Source organism: Salmo trutta, chromosome 12 (assembly GCF_901001165.1).
Source record: "Salmo trutta chromosome 12, fSalTru1.1, whole genome shotgun sequence".
Classification (NCBI taxonomy): Eukaryota; Metazoa; Chordata; class Actinopteri; order Salmoniformes; family Salmonidae; genus Salmo; species Salmo trutta.
In genome coordinates this window covers 35,941,679-35,961,624 of record NC_042968.1, presented here as the reverse complement: position 1 = coordinate 35,961,624, position 19,946 = coordinate 35,941,679, and the positions used below count along the sequence as shown (strand labels likewise).

Below are 19,946 nucleotides of genomic sequence, written 5' to 3'. Positions count from 1 at the left end.
GAATATGTTTTTATTCTGTACAGGCTTCCTTCATTTCACTCTGTCATTTTGGCTAGTATTTTGGAGTAACTACAAAGTTGTTGATCCATCCTCAGTTTTCTCCTATCACAGCCATTAAACTCTGTAACTATTTTAAAATCACCATTAGCCTCATGGTGAAATCCCTGAGTGGTTTTATTTCTCTCTGGCAACTCAGTTTGGAAGGACGTCTGTATCTTTGTATTGATACACTATCCAAAGCCAAATGAACAGCTTTACCATGCGCAAAGGATATTCAGTGTCTGCTTTATTATTTTACCAATGTTATGTTAAGTGTGAGTCCATGCAACTTATTATGAGATTTGTTAAGCAAATGTTTACTCCTGAACTTATTTAGGTTTGTCATAACAAAGGTGTTGAATACTTTTTGACTCAAAACATTTCAGCTTTTCATTTTTTATGTATTTAAAAAAAATTATGAAAATTCCACTTTGACATTATGAGCAGTGGCGGTTCTAGACCATTTCAACTGGGGGGGCCAAGCTGGGGCCAGTTGTATTGTTAGAGGGGCCAGTTACATTAGACGTTATTGTTGTCATATCGTTTTCTTCACTGCATTGCAGGCATTAGCAGGCAAAAGACCATGTTCATAATCATCATCGTTGCCACTGTCTAACGGATGTACAAAAAGAACGATAGCAAAAATGTGTTATGTAAAAATGATTTCATACTCCACATTTAGTGGGGCCACAAGGGGGTCCAAAATTGTTGTCACAGGGGCACTGCCCCCCCCCCCAGAACCACTAGTGATTATGAGGTATTATGTGTAGATCAGTGACACACAATCTAAATATAATCAATTTTATATTAAGGCTGTCAGACAACAAAATCTGGAAAACGTCAAGGGGTGTGAATACGTTCTGAAGGCACTGTTAGTCGTTTAGAAGACGCTCTTATCCAGAGCCACTTACAGTAAATGAGTGCCAGTGGAGGCTGCTGAGGGGAGGATGGCCCATAATAACTACCCTTAACTACACCAGTGGAGGATGCTGAGTAGAGGATGGCTCATAATAACTACCCTTAACTACACCAGTGGAGGCTGCTGAGGGGAGGATGGCCCATAATAACTACCCTTAACTACACCAGTGGAGGCTGCTGAGGAGAGGACGGCTCATAATAACTACCCTTAACAACACCAGTGGAGGCTGCTGAGGGGAGGACAGCTCATAATAACTACCCTTAACAACACCAGTGGAGGCTGCTGAGGAGAGGATGGCTCATAATAACTACCCTTAACTACACCAGTGGAGGATGCTGAGGAGAGGATGGCCCATAATAACTACCCTTAACTACAGCAGTGGAGGCTGCTGAGGGGAGGATGGCCCATAATAACTACCCTTAACTACACCAGTGGAGGCTGCTGAGGAGAGGATGGCTCATAATAACTACCCTTAACTGCACCAGTGGAGGCTGCTGAGGAGAGGATGGCTCATAATAACTACCCTTAACTACACCAGTGGAGGCTGCTGTCACGATCCTCTTCGTCAGAAGATATGTTGAAATCGCTGTTGGACAAAGTGGACCAATATGCAGCGGATTGCGCGCTCATCATCATTTATTTTAAATGTGACCACGAGGAAAAAACAATAAACAAAACTCACGACAGGAACAGTGTAGCAGGCTAAACAAAAGCAGTGCTAACATACAACTACCCACAAGTGACAAACAAAACACACACCTACTTATAGGACTCCCAATCAGAGGCAACTAGAAACACCTGCCTCCAATTGAGAGTCCAGCAACCAAATCTGCACATAGAAAACTTACCCTAGAACCTACTCATACTAAAACATACCACAAAACCCCGGAACACATAAATAACACACCCCTCTAAGCTATACACAAAAAAAACCCACCATACAAAACAAACATACCTCTGCCACGCCCTGACCAAATAATCCTCTATACTGGTCAGGACGTGACAGCTGCTGAGGGGAGGATGGCCCATAATAACTACCCTTAACTACACCAGTGGAGGCTGCTGAGGAGAGGATGGCTCATAATAACTACCCTTAACTGCACCAGTGGAGGCTGCTGAGGAGAGGACGGCTCATAATAACTACCCTTAACTACACCAGTGGAGGCTGCTGAGGAGAGGATGGCTCGTAATAACTACACCAGTGGAGGCTGCTGAGGAGAGGATGGATCATAACTACCCTTAACTACACCAGTGGAGGCTGCTGAGGGGAGGATGGCTCATAATAATGGCTGGAGCGTCACAATGGAATGGCATCATACACATAGAACATTAGCTGTACCATGTCTCACACTGTATAATCACGTGGCATTTTGAGGACATTGCATTTTTGAAAACCCGAAGACTATGACAACCAAGCCATTAAGTCTGAAATAGCTACCTGTCCCTTTTAATAGCCTGGCATCAGCACATATTTCAAATCAAATCAAAGTTTATTGGTTGCGTACACAGTTTAGCAGATGTTATAAACTGTTTGGTTCGAGCCCTGAATGCTGATTGGCTGATAGCCATGGTATATCAGACCGTAATCCACGAGTATGTCAAAACATTTATTTTTACTGCTCTAATTACTTTGGTAACCAGTTTATAATAGCAATAAGGCACCTCAGGGGTTTGTGATATATAGCCAGTATACCACGGCTAAGGGCTGTATCCAGGCACTCTGATGCGTCGTTGTCACGAACGTCTAAAGGAGTAAACCAAGGCGCAGCATGCTTAGAGTTCCACATGTTTAATAAATATGAAAACTCATTAAAATAATAAAGATGAAGACGAAGCGTGACGTTCTGGGCTGCTCACAGGCAGCTACACAAACACAAGATCCCACAAAGCACAGGTGGGAAAAGGCTGCCTAAGTATGATTCCTAATCAGAGACAACGATAGACAGCTGCCTCTGATTAGGAACCCTACTCGGCCCAAAACAAAGAAATACAAAAACATAGAAAAAGGAACATAAAACGCCCACCCATGTAACACCCTGGCCTAACCAAAATAAAGAACAAAAAAACCCTCTCTATGGCCAGGGCGTTACAATACACCCCCCCACCCCCCAAAGGTGCGGACTCCGGCCGCAAAACCTGACTCTGAAGGGGAGGGTCCGGGTGGGCCTTCCTACGGCGGCGGCTCGGGTGCGGGACATGGACCCCGCTCCACCCTTGGCTTCGCACACTTAGGTGGCGCCCCTAGCTGCGCCGGAGGACTGGCGGGCGACCCTGGCTGCGCCCGGGTGGCGGGCGTCCTGGGCGGCTCCGGGCTGGCGGGCGGCTCCGGGCTGGCGGGCGGCTCTGGCCCAGGATTCACCAGGCTGGGGAGATATGAAGGAGGCCTGGCCCTGGGCGCAGGCACAGGACTCACCAGGCTGGCGGGCGGCTCTGGCGGCTCCGGGCTGGCGGGCGGCTCTGGCCCAGGATTCACCAGGCTGGGGAGACATGAAGGAGGCCTGGCCCTGGGCGCAGGCACAGGACTCACCAGGCTGGCGGGCGGCTCCGGACAGGCGGGCGGCTCTGGCGGCTCCAGACAGGTGGGCTGCTCTGGCGGCTCCGGACTGGCGGGCGGCTCTGGCCCAGGATTCACCAGGCTGGGGAGACATGCAGGAGGCCTGGCTCTGGGCGCAGGCACAGGACTCACCAGGCTGGGGAGACATGCAGGAGGCCTGGTTCTGGGCGCAGGCATAGGAATTCCCCCGGCTGGGGAGACATGCAGGAGGCCTGGCTCTGGGCGTAGGCACAGGACAGACCAGGTCCTGAAGATGCACTGGAGGTCTAGAGCGCATGGCCTGCACAACCCGTCCTGGCTCGATGCCCACTCTAGTATGGCACTTGCGGGGGGCTGGGATGTAGCGCACCGGGCTATGAGCGCGCACTGGAGACACCGTGCGCTCCACCGCATAACACGGCGCCTGACCAGTACCACGCCGCTTCCGGTAAGCACGGGGAGTTGGCTCAGGTCTCCAACCTGACTCTGCCACACTCCCCGTGTGCCCCCCCAAAAAATATTTTGGGGCTGCCTCTCGGGCTTCCTTGCCAGCCGTGTTCCCTCATACCATCGCCGTTGGTCCTTCTTTCCTGCTGCCTCCGCTCTTCTGAGTGCCTCTACCTGTTCCCATGGGAGGCGATCCCTTCCAACCAGGATCTCTTCCCAAGTGTAGGATCCCTTGCCGTCCAGGATGTCCTACCATGTCCAGTCCTTTCTCTCCCTGGCCCAGGATCCTTGCTCCTCCTGGGCACGCTGCTTGGTCCTTCTTTGGTGGGATCTTCTGTCACGATCGTCTAAAGGAGTAGACCAAGGCGCAGCATGCTTAGAGTTCCACATGTTTAATAAATATGAAAACTCACCAAAACAATACAGATGAAGATGAAGCGTGACGTTCTGGGCTGCTCACAGGCAGCTACACAAACACAAGATCCCACAAAGCACAGGTGGGAAAAGGCTGCCTAAGTATGATTCCTAATCAGAGACAACGATAGACAGCTGCCTCTGATTAGGAACCCTACTCGGCCCAAAACAAAGAAATACAAAAACATAGAAAAAGGAAAATAGAACGCCCACCCATGTAACACCCTGGCCTAACCAAAATAAAGAACAAAAAACCCTCTTTATGACCAGGGCGTTACAGTCGTACTTAAGAACAGCCCTTAGCCGTGGTATATTGGCAATATACCACACCTCCTTGGGCCTTCTTAATTAATTATAGTGGGTTCAGAGAAATGTGTCACGGTTGTCTTCAGTGAAAAAGGACCAAAGCGCAGCGGAAGTGTGGATACTCATATTTTTTAATGTTCACAAAAAGGAGTAGAGCATCCACTTGAAACAAACAAAACAACAAACAATACTCGCAACAGTGTGGCAGGCTCGTCCAAACGCAGTGCACACAACAATTCCCCACAACCCCAAAAGGCAAAGTAGGCCACTTATGTGTGACTCCCAATCAGCCACAACCCTCTACAGCTGTGCCTGATTGGAAGTCACACGGCCAAAATTAATGAAACAACACAAACACACAGACTCTTCTGCCACGTCCTGACCCAACTACACCCTCTACTGGTCAGGACGTGACAGTACCCCCCCCTTAAAGGTGCTAACCCCGGAAGCACCTTTAAAACAAAACCCCAAAACAACCCCAAACAACAAAACAAAAATTCCCCTCTACTAAAGGGAGGGAAGGGAGGGTGGCTGCCGTCAACGACGGCACTGTGCTACACCCCCCCTCCCCAACCCACCTATATCAGGAGGTGGCTCCGGTTCTGGCCTTTCCCGGCAGTCGGGCCACTCTGGCAGTTCGGGGCAGTCTGGCCACTCGGGGCAGTCTAGCCACTCGGGGCAGTCTGGCCACTCGGGGCAGTCTGGGCAGTCTGGCAGCTCGGGACAGTCTGGGCAGTCTGGCAGCTCGGGACCGTCTGGGCAGTCTGGCAGCTCGGGACGGTCTGGGCAGTCTGGCAACTCGGGACGGTCTGGGCAGTCTGGCAGCTCGGGACGGTCTGGGCAGTCTGGCAGCTCGGGACGGTCTGGGCAGTCTGGCAGCTCGGGACGGTCTGGGCAGTCTGGCAGCTCGGGACGGTCTGGGCAGTCTGGCAGCTCGGGACGGTCTGGGCAGTCTGGCAGCTCGGGACAGTCTGGGCAGTCTGGCAGCTCGGGACAGTCTGGGCAGTCTGGCCTCTCCGGCAGTTCAGGGCAGTCTGGCCACTCCGGCAGTTCAGGGCAGTCTGGCCACTCCGGCAGTTCAGGGCAGTCTGGCCACTCCGGCAGTTCAAGGCAGTCTGGCCACTCCGGCAGTTCAAGGCAGTCTGGCCACTCCGGCAGTTCAGCGCAGTCTGGCCACTCCGGCAGTTCAGCGCAGTCTGGCCACTCCGGCAGTTCAGGGCAGTCTGGCCACTCCGGCAGTTCAGGGCAGTCTGGCCACTCCGGCAGTTCAGGGCAGTCTGGCCACTCCGGCAGTTCAGGGCAGTCTGGCCACTCCGGCAGTTCATCGCAGTCTGGCTATTCCGGCAGTTCAGCGCAGTCTGACCTCTCTGGCGACTGTTGACTGACGGGCAGCTCTGACGACTGTTGACTGGCGGGCAGCTCTGACGACTGTTGACTGGCGGGCAGCTCTGACGACGGTTGACTGGCGGGCAGCTCTGGTAATGGTTGACTGGCGGGCAGCTCTGACGACTGTTGACTGGCGGGCAGCTCTGACGACTGTTGACTGGCGGGCAGCTCTGGTGATGGTTGACTGGCGGGTAGCTCTGACGACTGTTGACTGGCGGGCCGCACTGACGACTGTTGACTGGCGGGCCGCACTGACGACTGTTGACTGGCGAGGCTGGGTTCACGCACTTGAAGCCTGGTGCGTGGTGCTGGTACTGGGCGTACCCGATTGTGACCACGCACCTCCATGCTAGTGCGGGGAGCTGGCCTGGGGCTCCATTCTTGCCCCGCAACACTCCCCTTGTGCCCCCCCCTAAAAAATTCTTGGGGGTGCCTCTCGGTCTCCCTTACATCGCCAGCCTTCTTCCGCTGCTTGGTCGTGTGTTGGTGGGGAATTCTTGTGTGCACTGCGTTTGGACGAGCCTGCCACACTGTTGCTGTTGTGAGTATTGTTTGTTGTTTTCGTTTTGTTTTTTGTTTTAAAGGTGCTTCCGGGGTTAGCACCTTTAAGGGGGGGGGGGGTACTGTCACGTCCTGGCCAGTATAAGGGTTAATTAGTATTGTAGTTTGGTCAGGACGTGACAGAGGGTATTTGTTTTATGTGGTTCAGGGTGGTGTGTTTGGTTAAAGGGTGTTTGATTTAGTATTTCCGGGGTTTTGGTTTATAGTCTATGTTTATGTATTTCTATGTCTAGTCTGGTGAGTGTGTTTCTATGTTGTGTTGATTGGGGTTGGGACTCTCAGTTGAAGGCAGGTGTTGTCTATCTGCCTTTGATTGAGAGTCCTATATATTAGGGTGTGTTTGTGGTTGTTATTTGTGGGTGATTGTTCTGTGTTGAGCTTAGGCTTTGCCAGACTGTTTGTTGTCGTTCGTTCGTTCGTTTCTCGTGTTTGTTATTTTTGTATTCATTTTTTTAAGTTAATAAATCATCAAAATGAGCATACCCGTACCTGCTGCGTATTGGTCTACCTTTTCAGATGACGATTTCGCATTATCGTCAGAAGACGAAGACGACAACCGTGACAAATGCTTATGTTTCTAGCTCCTAACAATGTAGTAAAATGTCAAACAAGTACACAAATGATAATAAATAAATAAATAAAAACAACAAGAAATCAAGAAATGTCTGAACGAATCCAATTAACAACCCAAATTGCACTGTAACAGTAATTCAAATGCAGTCTACTATATACTTCAGTACATGAACACCTGTTTCTAATAAATGCCAGGTTTAAGTCAATTGCTTATGAGTAAACTTCAGTGAGTACTGTAAAGATTATGCAAAAGAAGATAAAGGAGAGCAACATCATTGTCTTTTCAACATTTTATTGAGCAAAAGATGTGTACATTAAGGAAATAGACGCCTGGCTCAAATAGAAGCCTGTCTCTAATAAGCGGCGGTTGTGTTCAGTGATTGAAGCAAATAAATGCCCGTGGCTATTAATGAAGTTTTACGGTATGTAAAGTATACAAGTCATTATCTCCTATGTACATGTAGACAGAGACGGGATGTCATAGAAGTACTGTCACAAATGTCTAGAGATTCAATAGTGTTAATTAAACAGTTGCTATGAAAAGGATATCATTTCCCTCGCTTCCCTTCCTCAAATCTCACACGCACGCACACACACACATTTCATGCACGCACGCATACATGCATGCACATGCAAACACACACACACACACATGAAGGAGGCAGGCAATTGGCTCGACGGCAGGATTTGATGCTATAGTTGGGTCACAGACGTCAGTGGAGCTAAATTATACCTAACCCAGATCCCCCTTCCGTCTCACAGAAAGAAATGACACGCATTCTACCAATCTCTCCAATGAGAGGAGAGATTAATACTGTCAATTTAGGACCACAAGAGGCAAGGGATTGTGGGCTGAATCCTTCTCCTTGGGGGCGTTTATGAACTCTCAAGTTAGCACTCTCACCATTCATCATTCGTCAAGAGGAAGGGACCAGAGCCATTTCAGGCTTAGCAGATAAACAGCTGGCATCCAAATATACAGTAGAGCAGGAGGTGACACGCTAACAAGGAAGTCTGTAAGGTAGTCTGTTGTGAGATTTACATGGATCAGAGTGCCATATCGTAGGTCTACTGCTGTTATACAGACAGAGGTAATAGGGTCTGTTTGTGAACAATTATCCATTTGTAAATGACTGTTTTGTGATTATTGTTGGTTTTTATATAATGGGAACTAATTCTCGGGCACGTGAATTACAATAGATTCCTTTCCTGAGAATTTCTTCAAACCCTCCCACCCCCTTCCCATGGGAGAAGAAATGAACTTGTCCATAGACTCTGATGATTTAAGGTCAGATTTACATTTCCCCTTTATGGTTAAGATTAGGTGAAGGTCACGCGGAACCTAGATCTGTGCCAATGGGCACCCTCTTCTACCCCCTCCCTTCCCTTCCCCGGGGTGAAGGGGCTTTTAAACAGCATGTTGAAATGTCACTCTCAGTTTGCAGGTGTAACACTGACTAGTCATTCTCAGTGACCTTTCCCTGCGAAGCCAAATGGAGCGGATGTTAATTGAAATGGGTCTCGACCTCGAGCTGTCATTCTACAAGCCCTGTGCTGCGTATGCATCTTTTTGATCACTGAATGGATAACTGTCTAGCATGCATGCCCTCTCCATCTAGATGAGTTGCCTCTCTCTGTCTCTCTCTGTCTCTCTCTGTGTCTGTCTGTCTCTGTCTCTCTGTCTCTGTCTCTCTCTCTCTGTCTCTCTCTGTATCTGTCTCTCTGTCTGTCTTTGTCTCTCTGTATCTCTCTCTCTCTCTCTCTCTCTCTCTCTCTCTCTCTCTCTCTTTCTCTGTCATAATTTTCTTAGTTGGGACGGCAGGTAGCCTAGTGGTTAGAGAGGCGAGCCAGCAGCCGGAGGGTTGCCAGTTCGTATCATGTGTCCGATGGGAAAAGTCTGGCAGCAAGTGAGCTGGCAACCGGAAGGTTGCTGGTATCTAATCCTAGATGCCATTTCCTGCCATTGTGCCCTTGAGAAAGGCACTCAACCCCCCATAACAATTATCTCCCTGGGTGCCCGGTGTGGGAGCCCCCCCACACCTTTCCAAAACCTGTGTATGTGTCTTTAGGAGGAGTTGGGTTAAAAGAGGAAGTCAAATATCTTAATCTGATAGGTCAAAAGACTGGATACGTTTCCCACCTTCCCTGACCTCCAACTTTATTCATGTGCTCAACACTCCTGAGTCACTCCATTTCATCATATTCTTTGCTTCATGAGCACTGACAGGTGCACCGTGGAGGTTTGAGTTGTATATTAACGTTCTGTAATTTATTCTTTGAAGTGAAGGTAGTCTTTTTCCCTGTCAGGATTCTTGGGAGTTGGCAACATATATTTTGTATAACAAAGACACCTGGCCTTTTCCATAAAAGTAGTTTAAAATCACTTTCTCTACAGTGGAAATGGGTGGTTGAATGTTGAAAGTTTTGTGCCTTTGAAATAAGAATTCTAAGCTGCAGCTACTTCAGTAAATGTTTTGGAGGGATGCGAAAGGTTAAAAGTCTATTCATGATACAAATCCCTCCCTCACCTTGTTAGTTAGTTCCTCTGTCTGACCACATTCCAAACCCAGGGTCACGTGGAGAAATATTTCACTTCCCAAAGTAGAGTCTGAATGAGCAAATTCCTCAGTCAGTTTCCATGTGTTGGGACTTAACACGTACACCATTGTCTTACTTCAGGAAGCAAAACGGCTGTCTGTACTCATCTGTCTGATGACTCTGGAACCCTTATGGAATAGATCAAAAGCTACAATATGCTGTCATTATGCTGTCATTACATTCTAATAATACCTAGGTGACTGTCAATACCAACTCTTTGTCCTCCCTAAAGAATCAGAGTTCGTCTTAATTAAACCCTACCAGAAGTTTCACACAAGATTAACACATTTCGTTTGCAATAACATCAACATGAAGTGATTTGATAACCAGTTTCTAATATGAAAAAGAGTGCCACCAACTGGTGGTGGTCTCCAAGAGAGGTGCGGGTTAAATATAGGTATAATCATCCCGGCGTCTCCATTAGAAGGCTTGGTAATGACCAGTAGGAGACAGATGTACAAGAGGGGACTAGTACAAGTGGTTTCTATGAAAGAAGGACTTAAATAACATTTTACATAGCGGTAATAAGGTGATAGCAACGTGCTATGTTAATTGTTATATGTAGTGTATATACAGTAGATGAAAATCTACAAAATATTCAATAGCTTAGACAGTAGCTATATATGCTAGCAATGAGCTAGCATGCTAGGTAGCTAAGCTAGCATCACTTGAGTACCGGACACAGCTCTGGGGGCCCATGCGCCTGTCATCCCGTGTGGCTCAGTTGGTGGTCCTGTGTGGCTCAGTTGGTAGAGCATGGTGTTTGCAACGCCAGGGTTGTGGGTTCGATTCCCACGGGGGACCAGTACGGAGAAAAAAAAAAGTATGAAATGTATGCATTCACTACTGTAAGTCGCTCTGGATAAGAGCGTCTGCTAAATGACTAAAATGTAAAAATGTCATCGATGTCTAATAATTTAATAAATATATAAATCATTTTGACAGTAACCCTCCAAAAAGACATTCATAAACATTTTTAATTTCCATATGTACTAGGAAGTTAAGTGTTTGTTTCTTGGACTTCAGGAATATGACTGAGAAAGTGCCTCAGGCCTTGAAAAATAATACATTTAACATTAACTGACTGAAAGTTTTAGTTTAGAAAACGATCTTTCCACAGAAGCGACAGTTACAGGGATGGTAAAAAACAGCTTGATTGCCCTAGCAACATCAGGGAAACTGGGCAGAAGGAAGTGGTGCTTCAAATACAGCAGTTCTGCAACATCTTTAATTGAGCCTCTCATTCTCCTTAATTGCCGGCCTCAACACGTTATGGAAAGAGATGATCTGTATAGGAAGCTCTGGGGACAGGTCGTCTGGATACTGGACAGCTCAACAACAACAACAAACGGTTTGCAATTTTGTTTATACTGGTGAACCGGCGTTTGAGATGTGTGGTTGCATATATCAACAGTCCCTTATCTCTGGTATAATGTATCTTGGCATGCATCATTCAAGACTAAGTTTCAATTGTGTGCAGTGCAATGGACATATAATTCTCAATGTCTCAGGAAAGACTGTCTGGGTTGACAATACTCAGTATAGAAAACAGTCGGGCTCGCACCCTGAACCTACAGGCCGTGGTGAAAAAATGTACACACAAAAAAAGGACTTCAGGACACCAGGGGAGGTTCTCAAGTTGGAATTAATTTGATTTAATGTAATTGACCTTGCAGCCCATTTATGTAAGCTGTTACCGGCTGAGTTCAACAATAAATAGTGGCTGAATTTGTCCTTAAAACGACTACTTTTATTCCTAATTGCTAGGCTATTCCATGTCATCTTTTATTCCTCATTGCGAGGCTATTCCATGTCATCTTTTATTCCTCATTGCGAAGGCTATTTGATGTCATTTTTATAAAAAGTGTTTAAATGGCAGCTAAATACGGTATATATTATAGCTATAGATTGTACACTGCATAATGAAACAATCCCTAGTAAGCTTGTGTTTCGACGGTGGATTTACTTTTTTGGCATTAATAGACAACTTTCTATCCAAGTTGGGAGAGAGCGCGAGGGCGGCTCATGTCATGCAGATTCAGGGATTATTTAAGATACTCTTTGAAGAGGTAGGGTTTCAGATGTTTTCAGAAGATGGGCAGGGACTCTGCTGTCCTAGCTTCAGGGGAAGGCTGGTTCCACCATTGGGGTGCCAGGACTGAGGAGAACTTGGACTGGGCTGAGCGGGAGCCACCTTCCCGTATGGGTGGGAGGGCCAAGAGACCAGAGGTGGCAGAATGGAGTGCTTGGGTTGAAGGTTAGGTCAGAGTTAGGTCAGAGTTTGTGAGCCTGTGTCCCAGGGCTGTAGAGTGTGAATTTGTGAATTTTGTACTTGCCTGACACTCAAACTGAATTCTTCCGCTGCTCTATCATTTGTTACATACTTCAGTCTGAGGCTGCCATCACTGAAGGCATTTGTGGTGATGTCAAAATGAGTGGGTTTTGTACAAAACAAAGTAATCAGCAATTGGATCATCTCTAACCAATCAGAGTTTCAAAGACAATGACACATTTTCTAAATGCCGCTTTAGCAATGCATATTCTGTCTCTGGCCCAACCCATCGGTTTCTGCCACCAATCAGACTGAATGGATTTCCATCCCGACTCATTACGTGGGCGTGGCGTAGCGTTTGACTGGAGCAAGGAGTTTGGGTAACAAGGCAAGTTTTGTACATAACACATTTGAAATGTATTTGGAACTACACATACACTCCAAACTAGTCCAGCCAACTGTATAAACTTAGATACAAATACACAGGGATCAAAGGGAAGTGAAACGGCGGGAAGTGGTCTTTGGAGACTGGAAGTTAAACTGAGTCGTCTTGAGGTGATGGAATGCTTCTGTATTTCATGGCAATATATGCTGGAGGGAGAGACATACAACTTGTGAGTCTGTTGTCTTCTGATTATTGTCTAAGAAGTATATACTCAGAAGACGGTCCATTGGTGGAACATAAGAAGCTTGAGAAGAAATTGGACCAAACTTTGTGTTAATTGGCTCTTACTCATCCTTCTCATCAGTCATTCAGCTCAATGAAGCAACTGACTACTCTAGATCTAAGTAACAATAGGCTTTCTTCTGTGCCAAATGCCACTCATAATATCCAATCTCTGACAATCTTGGATCTCAGATACAATACCATCAATAAACTAGGCTCATTCGATTTTGCCAATCTGACAGGACTAACAATGAAATCACTGACATTAAAGGCAATGTTTTTCAAGATTTGCAGGACTTAAAACTCCTAGATCTGGGAAGAAACAGTATCCCATCTTTACGTTATGTTTTTAAGAATTGTTTGCAAAAACTAGAAAACTTGCAATTGAGAGGCAATATGCTAAGAACTATCCATAAAGGAGACTTTGAAAGCTTACAATCTCTCAAAACGTTGATTTTATTTGACAACCGAATTGACACTGTGGAAGATGGGGCCTTTCAGGGTTTGGTCAATCTTAAAATGCTTCATTTGGCATCGAATAGAATGAGTCAAATAAACATTAGGGCCACTATGTTCAGAGGACTGACAGCCTTAGAAACACTTGATTTGAGTTGGAATCGTATTAAACATCTACATTATGGTGAACTTAAATCCCCACCCTTTTCTCTTCTGACGTCTCTCAAGATCCTGATCATCTCCGCTCAGCATCCCTTTGGAATGTTGAATATACCATCCAACTTTCTTCATGGTCTGAAATATTTATTGGCATTCAGCGCAAGGAGTCTTAACATTAAGTCCTTTCACCCAGACACATTCATCCACACACCACAGTTGTGGTCCCTTGACATCAGCCTGAATGAGTTCACAGCCCTGAGCAAGGAGTTGTTTCACCCGATCCCACGACTCAACAGGCTATACCTGTTTAAAGCCCAACTTCAGTCTTTAGATTTTCTCATAGGAGCCAACCTCACTCAACTCAGTTACTTACAGGTGAGAAAGAATGACTTTACAGTAGTCAGTGAGACAATGATACGTTCTTTACCTGCTTTAGTTTACTAGGACCTGCAAGACAAGACTTTCACCTGTGACTGCAGCAATGCTTGGTTTATCCAGTGGGTGACAACAGAAAACCAAACGCAGGTTGTTGATGCCTATTACTTTACCTGCAACTATCCGGTCAATCTAGGAGGTACCAAACTGTTGGACCTTGACATCCACTTCTGTTCAGTAGATATAGGATTCTTCTACTTCATCTCCTCCACTTCTCTGGTCCTCTTAACCTTGTTGGGGTCCTTTATCTACCATCTCCTGAGATGGCAGGTGGTCTACGCCTACTATCTCTTTCAGGCTTATCTCTATGACACAAAGCGGAGGAATGTCCGTGTGACTCATCAGTATGATGCCTTCGTCTCCTACAATGGCCACGATGAGCCCTGGGTCCTGAGGGAACTTCTGCCAGAGCTGGAGGGAAACCAAGGCTGGAAGCTGTGTCTGCATCACCGTGACTTCCAGCCAGGCAAACCCATCGTAGACAACATCAGAGACGCCATCTACGGGAGCCGCAAGACCATCTGCGTGATCAGCCGTCGCTACCTGGAGAGTGAGTGGTGCTCCTGGGAGATCCAGGTGGCCAGCTTCCATCTGTTTGATGAGCAGAAGGACGTTCTGATCCTGGTGTTTCTGGAGGAGGTCCCAGACCAGCAGCTCTCCCCCTTCCACTGGATGAGAAAGCTGGTGAAGAGACCTACCTACCTGAGCTGGCCCAGAGCTGGGGAGCACACCGGAGTCTTCTGGCAGAAACTCCGGGTGGCTCTGGAGACCAGGGACTGCCTTACTGAAGAGAACCCCATCCTGTCCGGGGTGGATAGAAAATGATAATGACTAACTAAATGTAACGTTTCTAAATGAAAAGGTGTTATTTCATCCAAACATGGCGAAGAAATATAGTAAAAAAAACTATTATAAAACGATCCCAATCAACCGTCAGACTTTGTTCTAGATTTACCCTACTGAATATAATTGACAACTGGCAATGTTTGAAATCAGAAATGTAGTTTATGCAAATCTACAATAAACTTTATGATGAAATGTAAAATTAAATGTATTATGAAATATGTTATGTGTGCTATTTGATGATGAATTTATGATGAAACGTTTGACTTATTTACTTGTTATGTTCTCCTAGTTCTCTAGCTTTCTGGAACTTTAAAATGTTCTTGAAATTGTTAAGTGTAAGCGAAAGCTTTATATAAACCACATTTTGAGTCTTTGTGATGAAAAACACTTTGAAAATAAAATGTCAAATACATTTGTCATCTTGCTTTTTATGCAAACTTTGTTTTTGACTAGCTATAAACTTTTACTCCTAATTCTATAGAACCCAGGAAGAGAAGGCATGGCTCCCTTCAGCTCCTTATTACATCATTACCATGACTCACCATCACTCAAAAATATTCATCTTTCACTCTCTCTCTTCTCTTCTTACCTCTGTTGGCATATTGCCCAGATGGAGGGTAACCAGTTGTTTCTGACACTCTGAATCAGCTCAGACCCATTTGAGGAATCTAGTGTACCTGTACACTGGTGCCATACAACCAAGCCTGGCTCACAACTTTGACTTTCTCTTCAATTCTCCACACGGCACTTACTCCTGTGGAATGTACTCCAGTAGCTTCCACACAGTAATAAGACAATGTTCAATTACTGTAGGTATAATGGAGTTATTATATATTTACCAGGCTTATAGAGTTGGGGGTAGACCATTGCAGGGCTGCCTGCGGGTGATGGGCAACACATCAGCACCACAGTATTGTCCTGCTCACATTTTGAGTGTAATTCTAGACCTGGGTATTGATTGTAATATAGTCTAAATGAGCAGTTCCTTTCAGACATGTTATTGTTTACAAAGTCATACAATCACACATTTATCCACAGCAATATGAATACAATACATTTATCCACAGCAATATGAATACAATACATTTATCCACAGCAATATGAATACAATACATTTATCCACAGCAATATGAATACAATACATTTATCCACAGCAATATGAATACAATACATTTATCCACAGCAATATGAATACAGTACATGTATCCACAGCAATGTGAATACAGTACAATACATTTATCCACAGCAACGTGAATGCAGTACATGTATCCACAGCAATGTGAATACAATACATTTATCCACAGCAATGTGAATACATTTATTTTCAATGATAGTTCCACTCCCCCTCAATTTAAAAGGTTTCAGTCATAGTCTTCTTCATTCCCAATATTGCATATCATCACACATTCATATTGTGTAGATACTGTATCCAACACGCCAGGGGATACTTTGGTATATTAATATTTAATGTTAGAAGAGGTTTTGTTTTTTGCAGTACTGTTGTGTCCGTGTGACTAGAGAGAGGGTCCTGAGAGAGAGGTCAGATGCAGACCCACAGTAAAGGTTAGTCCATCTGATCAGTGGCCTTTGAAGCCCAGCCATACCCCCTCTGTCTTATCAGCAGTCCGCTGTTCTTATAGCTCCTCTCCCTCCCTCTCTCCTCCCTGACTCTCCCTTTCCTCTCTACCCAAACTCCCCTCTGTTCTCTCGTCTTGTCTCCTCCCCTCTCCTCTTTGCTCCCTCCCTCCCCTCCTTCTCCTCTTTGCTCCCTCCCTCCCCTCTCCTCTTTGTTCCCTCCCTCCCCTCTCCTCTTTGTTCCCTCTCTCCCCTCCCTTCTTTGCTCCCTCCCTCCCCTCTCCTCTTTGCTCCCTCCCCCCCTCTCCTCTTTGCTCCCTCCCTCCCTCCTTCCCTCTCCTCTCCTCTCCTCTTTGCTCCCTCCCTCCCCTCTCCTCTTTGCTCTCTCCCTCCCCTCTCCTCTTTGCTCCTTGCCTCCATCCTCTGCTCCACCCCCCCACTCTCTTTCTCCTCCCTCTGTTCTTCTCTCTCAATCTCACCTCCATCTCCTCCCCGGTCGCCCCTCTCCTGCCTCCCTCTCCACTGCCTCGCCGTCTCTTTCAACCAAGCAGTCCCCTGATCCTCCCTCTCCCCTCCCATTCAGATCAGAAATCTCCCTCTCCACTCTCTCTTTCCCTCTCCCCTCCCTCCCTCTCTCCCTCCCACCTCCCTCCTCCCTCCTCTCCCCTCCCCGTCACCAGAGCAGAGCCTCTGCAAGACTCGTATAACTCCTGAATGTTAATAAGGATGTCAGGTTAGGGTGCCAAAACAACATTGTGAGAAGTGTGATGGCAGTGTTGAAGCTTTCATCTCGCTTGTCACTCTCATTAGGTAAGTCAGGTAGGTAGGTAGTTAGTTAGTTAGGCAGCTAGGAAGGAAGGCAGGCAGGCAGGCAGGCAGGCAGGCAGGCAGGCAGGCAGGCAGGCAGGAAGGAAGGAAGGAAGGAAGGAAGGAAGGAAGGAAGGAAGGAAGGAAGGAAGGAAGGAAGGAAGGAAGGAAGGAAGGAAGGAAGGAAAGAAGGAAGGACATTCTCCAGTCTCTGGAATGATTCCATAAACATGGCCATCATCCCCAACTGCCTAGATGATACAGCTAGCTACTAACCTCAGCTGAGAGACATCCTCTAAGTAGACCTACCACACAGATAGATAAGCCTGATTGACAAGGAGCCTGGGTGATCAGGAGCTGAGAGCAGATTTACTTGGCAAAACAAACCACACACACACATACACACATACAAACACACATCGATTTGTCTGCGAAGGAGCATTCCTGAATCCAGACGTGCACTGTGCTGTTCTCCCCCTACAGCTCGGTATTCATCAACTTCCAATTAACATTGAATGCAGCCCTCCAGATGGCTGGAGAGACGTCCATTTGGAACGTACAGTCGCAGCCTATACATTCAGAGACAAAGGCACATTGTCAATGCATATATGAGCAATTAACCAGAGACAGGAATAGATTTGAGTCACTTCTATGACTCTGATAGCTGGCGTTACCCATTGCTGTTAATGTTGATGCAGACAGAATGGCCATAGGGCAATTCAGGCAAATGTCAGATGGGCTAGTCTGGGGTTTTTGCGCTAAATGCTTATTATTTGGCTAATAATGGTGGCGTTGAGGGAAAAAATGGTCCAGTGTGTTAGAAATTTCTAGTCCCAATGCGTCCCTGCATTGAGGGGTGTAAAGAGCCTAAAAACACTCATGAAGAATTGAGTATTTGTGGTAAATGTGTTGTTTCTTTACTGGCCCAGACATGTAATCAATAGATTGCACAGTAGAGTGATGTGTTCTTCACGTTGTTTATCTTGGTCAGTGGAGAGGACAATTGTTAATTTGAGGGACTTGCAGACATACAGTGGGGGGAAAAAGTCTTTGATCCCTGCTGATTTTGTACGTTTGCCCACTGACAAAGAAATGATCAGTCTATAATTTTAATGGTAGGTTTATTTGAACAGTGAGAGACAGAATAACAACAAAAAATCCAGAAAAACGCATGTGAAAAATTTTATAAATTGATTTGCATTTTAATGAGGGTAATAAGTATTTGACCCCCTCTCAATCAGAAAGATTTCTGGCTCCCAGGTGTCTTTTATACAGGTAACGAGCTGAGATTAGGAGCACACTCTTAAAGGGAGTGCTCCTAACCGCAGCTTGTTACCTGTATAAAAGACACCTGTCCACAGAAGCAATAAATCAATCAGATTCCAAACTCTCCACCATGGCCAAGACCAAAGAGCTCTCCAAGGATGTCAGGGACAAGATTGTAGACCTACACAAGGCTGGAATGGGCTACAAGACCATCGCCAAGCAGCTTGGTGAGAAGGTGACAACATTTGGTGCGATTATTCGCAAATGGAAGAAACACAAAAGAACTGTCAATATCCCTCGGCCTGGGGCTCCATGCAAGATCTCACCTTGTGGAATTGGAATGATCATGAGAACGGTGAGGAATCAGCCCAGAACTACACGGGAGGATCTTGTCAATGATCTCAAGGCAGCTGGGACCATAGTCACCAAGAAAACAATTGGTAGCACACTACGCCGTGAAGGACTGAAATCCTGCAGCGCCCGCAAGGTCCCCCTGCTGAAGAATACATACACATGCCCATCTGAAGTTTGCCAATGAACATCTGAATGATTCAGAGGACAACTGGTGAAAGTGTTGTGGTCAGATGAGACCAAAATGGAGCTCTTTGGCATCAACTCAACTTGCCGTGTTTGGAGTAGGAGGAATGCTGCCTATGACCCCAAGAACACCATCTCCACCGTCAAACATGGAGGTGGAAACATTATGCTTTGGGGGTGTTTTTCTGCTAAGGGGACAGGACAACTTCACCACATCATTTGACGGGGCCATGTACTGTCAAATCTTGGGTGAGAACCTCCTTCCCTCTGCCAGGGCATTGAAAATGGGTCGTGGATGGGTATTCCAGCATGACAATGACCCAAAACACACGGCCAAGGCAACAAAGGAGTGGCTCAAGAAGAAGCACATTAAGGTCCTGGAGTGGCCTAGCCAGTCTCCAGACCTTAATCCCATAGAAAATCTGTGGAGGGAGCTGAAGGTTCGAGTTGCCAAACGTCAGCCTCGAAACCTTAATGACTTGGAGAAGATCTGCAAAGATGAGTGGGACAAAATCCCTCCTGAGATGTGTGCAAACCTGGTGGCCAACTACAAGAAACGTCTGACCTCTGTGATTGCCAACAAGGGTTTTGCCACCAAGTACTAAGTCATGTTTTGCAGAGGGGTCAAATACTTATTTCCCTCATTAAAATGCAAATCAATTTATCCTGTTAGGGCTAGGGGGCAGTATTTACACGGCCGGATAAAAAATTTACCCAATTTAATCTGGTTATTACTACTGCCCAGAAACTAGAATATGCATCTAATTATTCGCTTTGGATAGAAAACACCCTAAAGTTTCTAAAACTGTTTGAATGGTGTCTGTGAGTATAACAGAACTCATATGGCAGGCAAAAACCTGAGAAGATTCTGTACAGGAAGTGCCCTCTCTGACCATTCCTTGGGCTTCTTGGCTCTGTTTATTGAAAACTTAGGATCTTTGCTGTAACGTGACACTTCCTACGGCTCCCATAGGCTCTCAGAACCCGGGGAAAAAGCTGAATGATGTAATTCCAGCCCCTGGCTGAAAAACATTAGCGCCTTTGGTAAGTGGTCTATCAGAGGACAATCAGACTGTGGCTCCTGCACGAGGCGACCCCATGTTTTTAGTTTCTCTCTCTTTGTACTAAAACACAGATTCCCGGTCGGAAT

The 19,946-nt window shown here is 46.3% G+C and overlaps 1 protein-coding gene and 1 pseudogene across 1 annotated transcript in view; both read left to right on the top strand.

The window, feature by feature from the left end:
* LOC115203427 (major intrinsically disordered Notch2-binding receptor 1) overlaps positions 1–19,946 on the top strand; it is a 42,364-nt gene that overhangs the window by 10,440 nt on the left and 11,978 nt on the right. The gene's annotated exons all lie outside the window — the stretch shown is intronic.
* On the top strand, positions 12,709–14,776 carry LOC115203428 (toll-like receptor 13; annotated as a pseudogene).